This window comes from Pezoporus occidentalis, unplaced genomic scaffold (assembly GCF_034315485.1).
Source record: "Pezoporus occidentalis ecotype Australia unplaced genomic scaffold, CSIRO_AGI_Poc_V1 ctg160, whole genome shotgun sequence".
Taxonomy (NCBI): domain Eukaryota; kingdom Metazoa; phylum Chordata; class Aves; order Psittaciformes; family Psittacidae; genus Pezoporus; species Pezoporus occidentalis.
In genome coordinates this window covers 2,645,567-2,662,046 of record NW_026913426.1, presented here as the reverse complement: position 1 = coordinate 2,662,046, position 16,480 = coordinate 2,645,567, and the positions used below count along the sequence as shown (strand labels likewise).

General features: G+C 40.7%; 1 long non-coding RNA gene across 2 annotated transcripts in view; it reads left to right on the top strand.

Annotated features, from left to right (window-relative positions):
• LOC134160582 (uncharacterized) overlaps positions 1 to 15,699 on the top strand; it is a 148,319-nt gene extending 132,620 nt beyond the window's left edge. Inside the window, exons 1-4 of one of the 2 annotated variants that reach the window (XR_009963617.1) lie at positions 11,302 to 11,549; positions 13,578 to 13,748; positions 14,724 to 14,886; positions 15,495 to 15,699. This is a non-coding gene — a long non-coding RNA (uncharacterized LOC134160582). Of the gene's footprint in view, positions 1 to 11,301; positions 11,550 to 13,577; positions 13,749 to 14,723; positions 14,887 to 15,494 lie in introns of those variants that run through there. The other variant, XR_009963618.1, reaches the window with a different exon arrangement.
• The last annotated feature ends 781 nt before the right edge of the window (positions 15,700 to 16,480 follow it).

Here is a 16,480-nt window from a genome sequence, read left to right as displayed (position 1 = left end):
CTGTTCCGAGTATGATTTCTTTGTATTCCTGATTGATCTAATGAGGATTGCTCTAACCACTCAGACTGTGTGGAGGATGAGTACTCCTACCTACAAAACCTTTGAATCCTCTTTTCCCTCCAAATTCCAGACTTTTCCATGAAGGAAAAGCCCAAAACACATTTTTAAGGAAGTGGTTCTGTTTCTTACGGCAGAAACAAACATTTGTTTGCTTTTTAGTTTGATTTTCATTTGCATTTTGTGTAACTCAAAAAAAAAAAATACAAAGCAATTGAAATTTTCCATTTGAAAACATGAGCTGTTTTGGCTTTGCCCTTATGTTCTATGGGCTTTCTCTTATTAAAAGCAAAATCTAGTGAATGTCAAGTAATTTTTACAAACTGGGCTTTTACTTTTGATGGAACTGAATATTCTGTTCTTGGAGGAGTTCTGCTCAGTATTGTATCCAAAAGCCACTCACCAGTCACTAGAGAATCACTTCTGCTCTCGAGGTCAGGCACGGCGCGTGATCCAGCAGCCTCATCCTGAAAATAACCGTAGCATTCACTGGATCTGTTTGACAAAGCTGCAGCTCTTATTCTCCCACCAAAGGGTTTAATTTAAAACTAAAGAGACTGTTGTGCAGCCTAAGGCAGTGTTGGACATCGCTGCTTCTTCACCTGAGCTTCTGAGCAAGGAGGAATGAGTGAGTGCTTACGTGGCTTTGAGCTTTATGTGAATGAAACTGCTTGTTACAGGTATGAGTTTTTCAAGACCTAGTGGCTTGAAGCAGCTGCTGCACAGATGTTAGAATACAAACTCCAACTGCAAAATATGTCAAAAATGGGTTAGCATCTAGGGGCTTGGGCACTGTCTTTTGCAGAAATTCAGTAGAACATAAAACCCCACCAATTGCACTGTTCTCTTCTCTTTCTTCCCCTTCCACTTTAATTTTAATGGAAAATTAAACTACTGGATGGTCGTGGGGAAGGAGGGGTGCTTTTCAAAGAATATAAATTGAAATAATAGCACTGGTTTTCTTCTTTTCCCTCATTTCTCTCCCCCTCTTCTTGTTTTTTGGCTGTGTCTGAGAAAGCCAGTCTTTTGGAAGATACCCCAGTGGGTCTTATGTTCTGATGTCCTGTGGGTATTCTGTGACTTGACAGATTCTTCTCTGAGCTGTTTAAGGACTCCCAGAATGGGTTTCCATTCCCTTCCGCACCCAAATGGCTTTTCCTGAGAAAGAGCCAACTGTGCTTTGCACAGAACTTTCTTGCAGGCTATGATGCTGAGATAAATAGCATGCAAGTAACTTCCTTTATCAGAGGTGGAACAGGATACCTTAACCCAGACCCCTCTGAGATCACAGTAACAGGCTATGCATAAAGGCGAAGTCTAGGTTAACATTATTGTACCCATGCCTGGATCTGCTTGTTTATACCTTGCTTGCCCTTTTTGAACTATTTTCTTTTAAAAAGGATCTCAGTAAATGAAAGGGGGAAACGGGGATTGCTGCAGCCAAAATAGATGTATAAATTAAAGCAATAACTCTTACAGAAAGCAGTTTAATAACCAGTGTGGCAGGCACTGCTAATGTTAAACCCGCTTTGAAGTCTGTTACATAGCGAAACTGGGATTTCACATCAAAAAATGTTATTTACGTTTGCACATGCTAGCCCAGCTTTTGTTAACAGCACTGGAAGAAGATTAGATGTAAATGATCTGAGACCAGTAATAGAAATGCAATAGTCTAAGGCATTTCTCAAGGAGGACATTACAAGACTGGGGGGGAAAAATAGGAACATGGTTAGGAATTTGAATACTGTCTTCCACAGTGTATTTCCAGATGCCAAAATAATCTCAGCTGACAAAAGCGAAACTCTTTTGCTCAAACCTTCCCACTTGCTGAACTTGCATAACGAGACACTTGAGACATAAGTTTACATTTTTACAGTGAAAATTAGATGGAATGATGCAAAGCTCTTAATGTCTCCTCCTTTGATGTTTCTACTTCTCTGACATCAGGTGGTTTAACTGTCACATCTGCATTTTACCCTCGACTGCAGTGATGTTCTGATTACTGCCTGGGGGGAAATAATTCCTGGAGGTATTGGGATATTGTGATTTCAAGAGAATAAGGGATAGTGTGAGGAGACTACCACATGGTTTTCCCATCTCAGATCCTGGAATTGTATTGCATAGGATGGGCATGGTTGGATTTCTTGTCTGCTCTGTACTTCTACGTTAATGCTTTTGCTTAGGCCCAGAGTCAGTTTTTGGATGAGGTATTTGATTTTTAGGCATCTAGATTCAGGAATCAGTTAGGAGTCAGTCCTTACTAGCACAGTGTGAATCCTACGTGGAGGCATGGACTTCTGTCACTGAGTTTAGAAGGAGTGAGTGTTTTCATTAGAGGCAGTCTGATTAGCAGCTGAAAGGGAAGTAGGATACGACCTGTTCTCCTGAAGTAATTGTGTAAGCAGGTAAGCTGTTTTTCTCTAAAGCCTTATAGAAATATCAATTTAGTCTCACAAAGGACAGTCAGGATAAGTGGGGCTTTGGGTCATATTTTGACATGAATTTGCTCTTACTTCTAGTTCTAGGCAATCTTCAGTAGCTTTCCTTTTGCCTGCCATGAAAAGCTCAAATAATAATACTGCTACTTAGAATTAGACTTTGTTCTCTTTTGCCCGCTCAGCTGCCACGTTCTAGAAAGCCAGGGATGAGTTTGAGTTTCCATTCAGAAAACAGGCAGGAATTTCTGCAGTATTTGCTGATTATTAAGGCAAACCAGAATCTTTAACCATTTTTGAACCACGTACCAGATTCTTCATTCATACCTAATCTCAAGGAGAAATAGTACAAGCCTGATTCTCCTTTCAATGGGAAAAATAGGGAATGAAGGATTATTCCACTAAAGATGCTTTAATTAATAGAAGTCTTTAGCAAATAAGAATCAAGCTTACTGTCAGGAATGAGAATTAAAACAAAAATAAGAGCAGATTCTTTAGAAAGGTCTTCATTTTTCACATCTTGTTTCCAGAAGGTCTTCATCAATGAAGCCTACTGGGCTTCACTCAGAGTCATGGGTCCCCAGTGCTTCTAACAAATAAACTGCTGCTTTTAGCTTTTTAACAACTGTCAGACATTTTTATGGCTGGGTCAGATTAAAGTGGAAAAAAAAAAACAAAAGGAATTTATCTCTCATGACAAGCATTGGAAAATTCACACTGATTTCCCTTGGGTTTCATTTAAAAAGTTTTAGTCTCTGTGTTTTATCCCATTTTTAAGTGCCTAAAGTCACCTGTTATATTGGTTATTTGCTGTGCACAAGGTGAAATCTGGTATTTGAAGCTTGAAAATAAATTAAATTTCTTAGCTGTGAAATTGTGGGATTTTTAGACTATACTTATATTTTTGTACTATGCAAGAAAAAAAGAAAAAGACACTTCAATTCTTCCATTATCAGTGCATCTTTTGTACCTCTTTCCATTTTGGGGTTAGTTTGGTTTATAGCCCCACTCAGAACAGTTTTTTCTAAACCAGAAGATACAGCACAGTTCTCACTAAATACCTTGATTGACATTCTGAAATGAAGGTTACTTGCATACTTTATGGGGCCTTTGAATAGCATCAGATGAATAGCCCAGTGATTGATTCTGATCACAATCCACATATTAAAGAGTTTTGCAGCACTCTAGAATTCGCGGAGCTACATGTGTATGAGTTCTGTGAAATGTTCATCAAGTCAGACGCTGGAAGCATATTTAACTTGAATACAAAGAAGCAGATCACAGCAAAAGTGACTGTTTGGGTCAAACTCATTCTATATTATACCAGCATGAATTTGGCATCACAAAAGATGGAGGCAAAATAGAGGATTTTGTCCAAAATTTATTGGAAGCGATTTTGAGCCAAATCACACATCACATGTGCATATCCAAAAACCTAATGCTGTGTCACTGAACATAGCATCTGTGCCATCTTCATTAGTCAGTTCCCTAAAAAACAGACTACTGATAAGGATGGATGCCAATTCCTGTAAAGCTGCTTCTTGTTATATTGTTCATGTTACCCTAAGTGATACAACCTCACTTTGTTAGTGGAAATGAGCTGAAAAGTGGGGATCACTGATCCCCAGGGGGGTGAGAGAAAAAGGAGTGATAGGCTTGGGATTTTCAACAAGCCATATAAATGTTAGTGCCTGGCTCCCAGGCATTAGACAGGCTCAATGCATTTATGCTGCTTCATTTTCTGTTTGTCAAACTGCAAGAATTTCCATCTTCTGATTGTCAAGAGTGGTGGCGAGCTCAACCAGATAAATACCTGTGGAAATTCTTATTTACTGGACTCTAACTATATACTGCAGCCACAATGTTTTAATAGTTAACATAAAACATAATGGTCACTCGGTTATTTTCAAAAAGCAATGTACTGCAGGAGGGTCATCCATTTGATTAAATCAAAACATGTTTTAAACATTAATTTGCACTGGCTGCTACTGGCTGGAAAGCACAGTGGCTGGAAGGGAGCATTTTGACAATATCCTTCCATGGCTGCTACAAAGCTATTGCTGCGAATCCCTGGCTAGCTTAGCAAATCTGTCAACACCATCACAGGTCAAACACCAGGTAACTCCTGTGTAATTCCATAGAATGGTTAATCAGATTGGATGGTAAAAGCTAAAGTACCTGGGTAACTAGAGACACCATTAAATGACATATCCTGCAAAGAGTAGAGGTGGTCTTGTACATCCCTCTCAAATTAGGTTTCAGTGAGCTAGCAGCAATTAAAAGGACTTCAAGTTAGCATTTCTGAGAGCTGGCTGATGTTTGATCTGGCATATAGGAGATGTTAAGTGAGAAAATGACCTGCTTAAAAGCCTCCTTGATAGGACTAGGCTTGGAATGACTGCTTCAGGAATAGGGGAAATAGGTTTCCCTGACAGGAGCTGTCCACCAGGCAGATGTCTCTTGCTTCATTTACAGTTAATGCTTTGAAGAAGAGATTCATCTGACTTATTTTCAGTGTTTACTTAAGGGTGAGATAAATCTTGACCTAAAAATGCCTTGGTCTTTTCCATGAGTACGTGGGGATGGGACTATTTCAGGTCTCAGTATCCAACTTTAATCATTCATTTATATTTGAAGAATATGAAAAGGTATTGGAAAAATATAGTTTCTACAGCATAGACTAACAAAGTTTTGTTAGTATGTGGACATCAAGGGGAAGAAAATTACACAGTGAAAGAAAGATCACTCCTGCCCTTCCTCTTTCTTTGTTTTCCTGCTGAAAAACTGGGGGGTCCCACAGGTCAGGGACCCTGGGACTAGACTTACTCAAGCAAAATCCCAGGGAAGTGTTTGCCTGCTCAGAAGAAGAGAATATAACTTGCCTGTATAAGCAAAAAAAGAAACCATAACTCATTTGAAATCTTGACATTCAGTTAGTGATGTTTCTCCTGTGCACTGTTGCCTCTGTGTGGCAGCTGAAATAAGTAGAGATGATTAAGCCCCCGCTATGGTATTGCCATATATAGATGTCTGATTTCTGCCACTTGTATCTCCTGTCACTATTCAGTGCCTGCAGTGGCTTCTTAGAGGAAACTTTTCTGTAGCAGAAATAGCAGCAGCATGTCATGGCTGGTCTGCTGTAGCTGTGTAGTGTTGCTGCTTGCGGTGCTGCTCCCAGGGCGCTCTCCTGGTGTGTCTAAGCAATTATTTCTAGATCTGTTGCTAATTCTGTGTTAAGGAAGGAATTGGGGGTCCAAAGCCAGAGTGGGCAGATGATGCATTCAGCTCAGTGTGTTTCATGAAAAATAAAAGAAGAGATAATAATACCATGTCCCTCATTGTCTGCTCTGTCCCCTCTTACACGTGTATGCATGTATCTTTGCTAACTATTCATCTATAGTGGGATGCCTGGTAACACTTAAGCACATGTCAAAACATGTCCTAAACCATCTTTTTTGTGCATTTGCTGCTGTTCTTCATTTTAATTTGCAGTAAGTCTTACCTCCTCTCAGTTTTCTGTCTTGGCACTTCAGTTGCAGTATTTATCAGCTTTAGCTAAATGATAGCAAGGTACTTGAGAAAGATCTGCTACTCCTATTGATCTAGTCAATCCTGGGGGATGATGACAGAATTGTAGCAAAATCAAATGGCAATTTACCATTGTCTTTTCAGCACATCACTGACTCAGTCTTGTCACATGTAGAATGCCAGTAATAACATTTTTAAGCGTCCTAAGCGCCAGCTTGCTTTCCTGCTTTGAAGTTCCTCCTTTAATTCACCTAAATTTGGCATCTCCCAAGGTGTTTGTTTACATATATAAAAAAAAATGAAATCATCATCAATCTGTATTTTGAAAATCAGAATTTGAGACATCTTAATGTGTATCACTGTTTCCCTAACACAGGCTAGACGGGAAGTAGTTGAAAGGAAACATATCCATGCAAAGGATTTCCATCAAGGACAGTAAGAGAAGAAATGCTTCCTTGAAAAGACTGGAGATTCCCTGGAAATAAAAAAGAGCACATGAGTATGGTATGAAACATTTTAAATCTTTAATTTCCTTCAAGAAAAAGGACTAGAAAGTTAAGGAGAAGTGGCTATTGTTGACCTTTTTTCCCTAAGGTAAGCCAATATTACATTTTCATGTCCTCAGTTTACGGAGTTTGAGAAAGAAATGCCAAACGTCACCTATCTGTAATAGTCATGACTTGGCATTTCTATCAGTTCTTGAAGTTGCATATACAAAATAATGTGTATAATATGCATCAATTGTTCACTGGGGAAATAAGCCATTTTCCCTGGAATGTATTCAAAGTTCAGTGTATCCAGGTGCTCTTTTGTAAATAACACCACTCTGGGTCTGGTTTTACTTAGAAGGGGGGGATGAAGATCAGTACTTTAAATTGTTCATATGAAAATAAGGATTGTAATTCCTACCATCTTATTTCTGTGAGTCTTTCTGTCAGGTTGGTAGGACTTATTTGCTGACCGCAACTCACAACCTCTTGGCTTTATGGGCTTCTGACATATGCCTGGAGAAGTAAGGTGGAATTAACTATATCAGCTCTTAAAAAGCTTTATTCTGAGCATGGAAAAGTTCTCCTCAGGTTGCACTCCTCCAGAACACAACATGCATTGCCAAAACTGCAGTTTTCTGTAATGAGACATAGGATGAAGCTTCAACAACATGCAAGCATGTTACAGTTGCATATGGTGCAAGTGTTGTATTTATTCCTGTTCGCTGCTGTGTTTATACAGAATTATTTATTTCCTTTACATTTATTTAAAAAAAAACCAAATCTCAGTATTTCTCAGGGTTTTAGTTTCCAGTATTCCCCATGTCTCCCACAACATGCTCTTTTGAAAATACGATTTTGTTGTGTTCCTCTATCAAACCGAAGCCTATAATCTGCAATGTGAATTGGCCAGGCGCCACATACGGCAGATGGACTTGAGCGTGTTTCTGCCAAGGAGCTAGCATGTGCACCAAGCTCTGTGCGTGTGGCATCCATTTCCTAACCAGAATGTCAAAACAGCTGTCTGTGGAGGACTCCTGCATCTGTACTAACAGGATCTGCCAGAAGTCCTGTAATTTGGAGCGTGGTTTCTATCTGAATAGTTCAAACAGTTTTAATGTGCCCAAACCTGGAGCAATGGTCTCTGAGCACTGTGTGATTTACACCAGTTTACAGGAGAATAATCCCGCAGGATGGTGAGGGTTTGTGTCTGATGCACATCCATTTAGCTGTGTTTACAAAGGTGCTAAAGAAGCGAGGAGAGGGGGAGTTGGAGCTGGTTTGGTAACTACTTTAAAACAGGTTTAGAAGTTTCTGGCACGGGCAAATGGTACTGGAACGTAAAAAGCCATTTGGATGAGTGGCAAGTTCCAGAAGATTTCAAGGGAAACAGGTGCAGCCATAGCTGGTCTGAAAAGAAGGTGCATCAGCAGCAACAGGCAGGTCCTGAGTGAGACAAAGCAGATTATTCCTATTGGAACAAGTTCAGAGAAGGGCCACGAGGATGATCAGGGACTGGAGCACCTCCTGTATGAAGACAGGCTGAGGAAGTTGGGGCTGTTCAGCCTGGAGAAGAGAAGGCTGCGTGGAGACCTCAGAGCAGCCTTCCAGTGTCTGAAGGGGGGCTATAGGGATGCTGGGGAGGGACTCTTCATTAGGGACTGTAGTGACAGGACAAGGGGTAACGGGTTAAAACTGAAACAGGGGAAGTTTAGATTGGATATAAGAAGGAAATTCTTTCCTGTTAGGGTGGTGAGGCACTGGAATGGGTTGCCCAGGGAGGCTGTGAATGCTCCATCCCTGGCAGTGTTCAAGGCCAGGTTGGACGAGGCCTTGGGTGCCATGGTTTAGTGTGAGGTGTCCCTGCCCATGGCAGGGGGTTGGAACTTGATGATCTTAAGGTCCTTTCCAACCCTAACTATTCTATGATTCTATGATTCTGAGCCTGGTGGGAAGCAGCTTCTTCAGTCACGTTCCCTGCAATTTTATCTAAGCTAGCATGCTTTCCTGCTTGGCCTTTGCCTCATTCATAGGTTGTTGGTTTGAACAGTTGCCCTGATTTTTGTCTTTCATAGGGCATGTTTCTTAATGAATAAACAAAAGTCGAATAACTCATTCTAAAGAATACTTTTATTCCTCTGTTTTATTAATCTAACACTGCCTTTCTGACCTTTTGTTTCTCTTACAAATAATCACTTCCATTTTCTCAGACATTATGAAATGGCTGTAATAAGGGTATAGCACTTGCCCTTTGGAAGAGACAAGAAACCAGCCATTTCTGTCTGTAGCTACATCTTGCCAGTGAAGCTAGAAATGTCTTGGAACCTTTTCCCCAATAAAAGTTGAAATAATTGCTCTATTCTGTGTGGTTTTCTCCCTTGTTGTTCTAGTGCTCTTAGTCTCAAAGACCAAATGGCATTTAGAGTGATGAATGTTTTGTTTCCTGTTTCCTTCCCTAAAATACATGACAGTTATGTCTACTAGGCGTTTCTGAAATGACCAAAAATGTACTTTTGTGATCAGTTTTGTGCTCATTTTAAATGGTCCTTCTTGGGATATGTAGCAGATTATCAGATCACATGATTTTATTTCTCTGTTATGGTACTCAATCCTGTAGACTGGAAAACTGGGATTAATATTTTGTGGTACAATTGACTAACTATTGAGAGCCATGCAATCATGTTCTGTTGCATAGTTTATCTCACAGCAGTACCGTGGACTCTTGAGCACCCTTCCACTAAATGTCAAACATGTCCTTGTAGCACATCTTTATGTTTAAGAGATGTCAGTGGTCACTACGGTCCAAAGAGTGTGGCTTGGTTCATACTGTTTATTTCTACTCCCCTCTTATGTTGAAGTTTCAGATTCTTAGGTGTTGCTTTTCCTTCTTACTTTGCTTATGTTTCCTGTCTCTCCAAATCTCCTGTCCTGGCTTTGAGTTCAGATAGATGTCGGGTGACCATTAAATTGGCTTGTATTAAAGTGAGGGCTATCAAAATGCATTGAAGCTACATCAATCTGTTGAAGCTAATACAAACCACTTGTAGAAAAACCAAGTAACCTGAGGGTGCTATTAATTTTAGATTAAGAATGCATCAAGGAATGAAGGCTAATCCATTAAACTAGAATTCTTTTGCTGTGATTCCAATGTAAATAAATGTCAGAAAAGTAAAGATATTAGCAGTAGCTAAGCAGTCTCACCAAGACCAAGCCGAGGCTTGAATGATGTCCTCCTTGGTTTTGTGGGTTTGTCATTGTTTTCTTCTTCCTCATACAAAATTAATCAGTAACACTGGAAATAATCCAGCTCTAGATCAAAACAAAACAAGTCCTTTTGAGACTCCCCTGATGTCTACATATAATCTGTACAAAACCACAGAACCAGGTAATTATGTGCAAGAAGCAAGCACTAGAAAGTGTAGTAAGAAAAGAAGAATTTACTTTTTTCCTTTTCCAACAGTTCTTTTAACTATTGGTGCTTTCTAGAACAACAGATCAGTGCTATAGGGAAGAGTGGGACTTTTCAGTCAGAAATATCCTTTAGCTTTTTGCAATTTATTATGCATTGCTTTTAACTATTAGCATATATGACATACAAAGAGCTGTCCCTGTGTGCCTCTGCCTTCATCTCTGAAGGTAAGAGGCACTCACCTGCTATGGGAATCTGCAACCACAGATCCCAAGCTTCAAAAGAACAGCTCCCGCTGCCCCCTTTTTTTATGGAGAGATGTTTTTGTAAGGAAGTCCTTATTCTGAATATTATTTTTTCTTTTATCAGAGTGTTTCTAGCAGTTTCCGTTCCAATGCTTCAGCATATGCAGGCATAGCTGGGATGAGGCTCCAAACAGCCAGTGCCTTTGACCAGGCACAAAGGAAGCAGTTTCCTTGGCAACCACAACCCCAGAAAGGTCCCAAAACGGCACTTCCACCTGCCTGAGATTTCGTTTTAATTTAGGAGTTTGCACATCGGCTTTGCATGGAGAATTGGGTTCTTGGGGCTTTATTCATAACATAAGTTGCTTACAGGAATCATGTACTTTTTGCATATGAATTTATACCTTGGAGTGACTAGCTTACTGGAAAGACTGTTGATTTATGTAGTGACAGCGGATGCTGCAGTAGCACGTGGTGGGATTCAGAAACGACAATACAACACATGCTACAAAGATTAAAACACTGCATGGAGTTAAAAAAGAACTGTCTAGAGAAGAAATAGTTTGCTCCTATGTCTATGTTAGAAATTATGAGATCAGGGAAACTGCCAAACATGCATATGTCTTTGGGTTTTACTAGATTTGTTAACTTTAAGGGGGAAACAGCCAAAGAGAAGGGCATTAAATAAGGAAACACTAAAACTCAATCCTCACTGCTGAGGGATGGGTATCTTCATACAGAAAAGTTCACACCTGCTTCTGGGGTCACTTGGGTCAGCTCCTGGCTGTTTTTAGACAGTTGATGTGAGATCATTGTGGATTTAGCAGAGCTTGGCTTTATTTACCCCATGTAGGTTGGGGTGCCCCATGGCTGCATCTTGCCTGGGGCCAGCCTGCCCCCAGTGTCTGTGAGGTGTTTCTCCAGAGCATGTCTTTAACAGCCATGTAACTTCAATACTCAGATGCAGTTTAAAGCCCAAATATGTTTGGCTTCCAAATATCATCAAAAATTGCATGTGAAAGGCACTGAGCCTGTGCTTTGCACCAAGGGCGCTGTGCAAATGCAGGGTTGTCTCCTTAAGAAGAAATAGCTGTGCCATGCAGGTGACACCAATTGCCCCCTGGCCAGACCCTGCCGGGCAGGAAGAAATTGCAAAGAGCTATAGGAATAAGGAGCTGGAGCAGGCTGCGGTATGAGACCACAGGCAAAGAGGGGAAGCGAATAACCTCTGAACTCCAAGTGCAAGTGAAAGCAGAGCATTAGTTGCATGGGCAGCAAAGCCTGGATGAGTGAAACTCTCTCTGTGGTTGGAAGCTAGAGGTGGAGGACAAAGGTGAAGGCATCACATCTCATCAGTGTTTCTTGATGAGACAGATGTTCCTCAAAGGTACGTTGCTGCCTTTTTGTGTTGTATTTTGTGTTTAGTGGGACTGTGGTGCCAGGGAAGCTGTTTTCAGGTTGGTGGTGCTGGTCAGTGCATCTGGTGATGCCTGTTTCTAATGTGAAATTCTGTGGGTTTGTGTGCACAGCAGTGCTTATCTTGTTCTTGTGGGGTCTAAAGCTTACCAGAATGTGCTGGGGGAGAGAAAGAGACATCATCAATTTATCCTGCTTTTGGTGTTAGGCAGCTTCTTCAGCTTGAGGTCTCTGCTTCAGTGATTTGGCTGTCCCAAGACCATGTTCCTGGGTAGGCTGTGTCTCACTTTTAGATTTATCAGTACTTATTTTCATAAACAAATTGGTTGATTGAGGGTTTTTCTGTGTAAAAGATGTGTCTTTGTGCAGCACATGGACCTTTCTATCCTAAGTAAAAGGGTTTTCGGTGACTGCTTTAACACAGGAAGATAAACCAGAAATCCCATCATACTGCTTTGCCAAAACTGTGTTTATGTTATAAATCTCTACCTAATATTTCCCATTTTCATGAATTGCAGTTGGAGAAGGGCTGTTTGTGCCAGTTAGCTTTATATAGTGCAGTTAAAGCAGACAGCCCCTCCAGCAGCTCTGGTGAGTGCCTCAGAGGCATAGGTGCTAACCGGAGCAGCTGTGGGTGATACCTAAAGCCTAAGCAGTGTGACTGTCCCTCCTTCACCCCAGCTCCCAGTACCCAGTTAATGTTTCTTGAACTTGAGCGATGAGGCTCAGAGTGAAGCTCTGTGTTTTAGCAGGGAGAAGAAAAATTCTTCCCAGCTGCAGCATCCATTTCAATCCCTCTTTGGCAGAGCTCTTTTAATATGATGCTCTTGTCTCCCTGGCAGCGATGGATCCCGCTAGCATGGAGGTTTAAGTTGTGTTGTTAAGAGATTTTTGTGACCTTATTTCTGTTGTTTTTATCCCCAGAATTAACGTGTCACTTACCTGGTGATGCTTCACAACAGAACTGGTTTTGCTGTGAATGAAGTTAACCCCAGAAGCAGGTTTCCATAGCCTCCAGGTTTAAGTGTGGGTATTGGAGAGGAGGAGTTTCTTTTTCCCAGCCTGTGCTCAGGGAGTGACTCCAATACCCAGTGGAAATGCTCTGTCAACAGAGAAAGACTAATAAAACAGAAGAAGTTTTCAGGTGTAGCAGGAGTCAGAGCTCTGTCAGCTCTCCAAAGCCCTACCTTGATTAGCCTCTCCCTTCCTGGTCACCTACATAACAACATTTATTCATTTTGTATAATGCTTCAGTGAACCCCCTGAGTCCTCAAGCTAAATACCAGCATATGCGATCTCTGCGTATTAATGTCTCCCTCTGGTTTACATGTCACTAAAATACTGCAGACCTGCTGGGTTGTTGGGTTATATATTTGTGAGAGAATAAATCGGAGAAAATAAACTGTGTGACAGCAGTGTAATGAGGAAGCAGGCAATGATCAGCCTAATGGGAGGGTCAGAGACATAGCCCAATAAATAAGGGAAAGATGGAAGTGTCCCCATCAGCTAATATGTGCACGTACTGTTATCTGTTTACCAGCTGAGCCCCTGCACAGCTGTAGGGAATCAGGGGGACTGTGTGCTATTGCTAGCTCTGCCAAGGGTGAGAGTAATCAGTCTGAGCTCCCAGTGCTGCGCTGCTCTGGTACTCAGGCCCCTGACTTTTATCCCTCTCTCATTTATCCTTGCTAGAAAAGCAGGGAAACTGGTGCTTGAGAGGAAAGATGAGTTCCTTGCCTGGTTTTGTCTGTGCTTGTTACCTAGGGACCAAGATTCCCACTTCCTCTTAAAACTGTGTTTAGTAGGGACCTTGGTTTCTAAAGTTAAAATTCCCCATGTATCTTTTGCCTCTTAAGGTACAGAGAATTCTTACTGTGGTTGAGCTGGTTAGTGCCTAGCTTGGGTTCGATCCTTTTACTGATGAAGCTGCTTGGCTGTCTTCTTCATTATAGGGGGATAAAAGTTAAGTGGTGGTGTGTTGAATGTTTTGATTTTTAAGGTCCTTTTCCCCAGTGCTTCAGATCCTCATCTGCAGATGCAGCATTAGTTACCGTCTTTCTGTGATACCTTAAGGAGCTGATGTACTTGTACTTGGTATCTGTATGTAAAACTAGGAAGATGTAGCAAAATAAAAACATCGTTTCTCTGCCTTTTAGATGCATTACTTAAGGTAGGTCTTCATTAACTCTCATCATCCCAGTGGTGGTCCTTTACTCCAGCTTGAGAGTGCATTCATCCTTGTTAAATGTGGGAGATAATTTCAAATACAGGTTTTCAGGTAAGGGCTGGCACAGCAGTAGTCTGCATTAAGTGGATAGGTGCATTAACAGGCTTTGCATAGAACCTGAAGTTTCATGTGGTGAGTGGAATGCTGGTAGAAGGATGTGGGGGTTTTGTCGTGGGTTTCCTTTTGTTTGTTTTGTTTCACTATTTTCTGAGAAACAAAGTCCATGTGAAGCTTTCTTCCTGTAAGTTGGCTGTGTATGGTACCTGTGTGGATTTAGTCTTAACACAGATTTATCTATGGGGACATGCAATATGGACCATCTTCTGCTTTCTAAAGAGACAGACGTATTGACCTACAGCTAGAAATGCTCTTAAAATTGTCTTCTAAATTTCCGTTTCTCTTGGCTTTATTATGATAAAAGCCTGAGAACTTCCAGTTGTTGATTTCATAATTGCTGACTTAAGCATCTTTTTAAAGGGTTTAAAGCAACTAAATGGAAGTTGGAAATTTCAGGCAAAAATATTTTCATCTCTTTGCCATAAAACAGTAAACAGCAGTTAGTGTTTGTGGACACTGTCAAAATGAGCAGTACTGACTGTGCCACAAACTGAAGTTCTTTGCTTGGAGTCACCTACCTTGAGATGACATTGTGGGATGTTTTTTCTGTCCCCTGTTGACTTGCACATAAACACTTTCAGCCGTTTGTGTACAATTGGAAGAGTAATGAATTAGAAATGTCAATTCACTTCCACAATTGTTAAGGTTTAATGATAACCGTTATTGCTGTGATATTCTTATTGAAAAGACTAAGAAATGTGAATGGTTTCATTTTGCATTCTCTGAGTACGTTTATGAGATGTGTGATAGCAGAGAAAATTACAGTAGATAGTTTACCAATTTGCTTATTTCTCTTTTTAGATGTTCTCATTTTTCTTGTAATATTATCTGGTATCTCCTACCATTATTGAGTCCTTTATATGTGCATGCATACACACAAAAGTGAGTAGGTAATGCATGACCCCAAGATCTGACAGCAAAAGACAACAAAAGAAGCAAAGAGACCATGATCACCAACTCACGGGTAGGAAACTAATGTTCAGTGAGATTAACTCAGTTGATGTAACAGTTTCTAAAAGTGGTGTACTCCCAGCATATACCAGCATAATTTCTGTACTTTGTCATATGGGGTTTTGTATCTATGCTTGAATTTTATAGCATCTTAATGTGAATTGTTCCTAAGAGGAGTGTAATTGCAGCATCTAGCTATGATGATAATGGACATTACAGAATTACCTCAGTGGAAAAGCAGATCCTACATATTGTGATGACATCATCTGAAGGTTGAATAAATGAGAGAATCTCCTTGTTAAGTGGGGTGGGATGTGTTAGAGATGAGGTAGGGTTAAAAATGGAAATTTTATGGAAATAAGATCAATGAGGTGGCAAGTGATGCAGGGCGTACCCCATGGGTCACTAACAGAGAGCAAATTTCCCTTCCTCTTGCATTCAAGTGAGAGCTCTTTGCAGTCAGACTGCTGCCCAGCATTTTTGCTGCTTCTGTTTGTCCCATTCGGATGTCAGTGTCTAATTAACTTGATGATACAAGGTAATCTACCCTGGCCAAGGAGCATGTAGCACAAAATAAATCAGGAAGGACAGATACTGATGGTGTCCTTTGTATGCTTTCAGTCCCAGGATGACTGCAGGTGCTCTGAGCTGCCACACTTCCTTGCTTGGGGAACTTGTTTGGCATAGAGCATCCTTCAGGCTTTCAAATTTATGTAAAGAGACCATTATCACGTTGAAGGATACGTAAGATTAAAACCTTCAATGGATGCCACCAGATTAATGGTAACATTAATCTTCACGATGCAAATGAGAAGGTGAGACACAAAAATGACCTGTGGAGGAGGAATGAGCACAGTGATTTAATTTTATTTATTTATTTAGAGCCTGTGTCTGAGCTTTAACTGTGTTATTGCTCTTCTCCATGAAGAGCACATACGAGAAGTCTTGTGAAACCATTTACCTCCATATCGTGTACTTAACCCCCAACTGGAGTACCATGCAGCAGAAAGGTAGAACATTTTTAAACCACTAAAAAGATTTTGTTGAAGTATATAAAGCTCTTGAAAACAAATCTGTTATACAGGAGTAAAAGCTATTAAATCAATGCTGTTTCCTCTATTTAGTAATTTCTAAATACTTTGTGCTGATACAGAGAGAAACATGGTTTTAAAAGCCAACAGATTCATTAACATGGTGTGACAACCCAAAATACCTGTATATTACAGAAAGATCATCAACAGATCGATAAACCTGCCTGAAATAGTTGTCTTGCAGCAGTATTGAATTTTGAGGGTTTTGCACCAGTCAGTATTTTCTGAAGGGATAATTTTCCAGTAAAGGGGAATTGTGTCATAACCAGTTGCTGGGCCACTGCTTTTATGGCTAAGGAAGAAGAAAGATCTGCACTGATTCTATCTCCTAATTAGCAGGGAACTTGATCTGAGTCCAGAGCTTATTCTTAGGAGGCCAGCCAGGCTGTCTGAATGGAGAAATTAGACATCTCAAATGACCTTGGATCTGTAGCATGCGTCTGGTGACCCCAGTCTCCCCTGGCTTCTGCTGTGCCAAAGGAGAGCTGCACCATATGGTGAAGAAGTGCAGTGGAG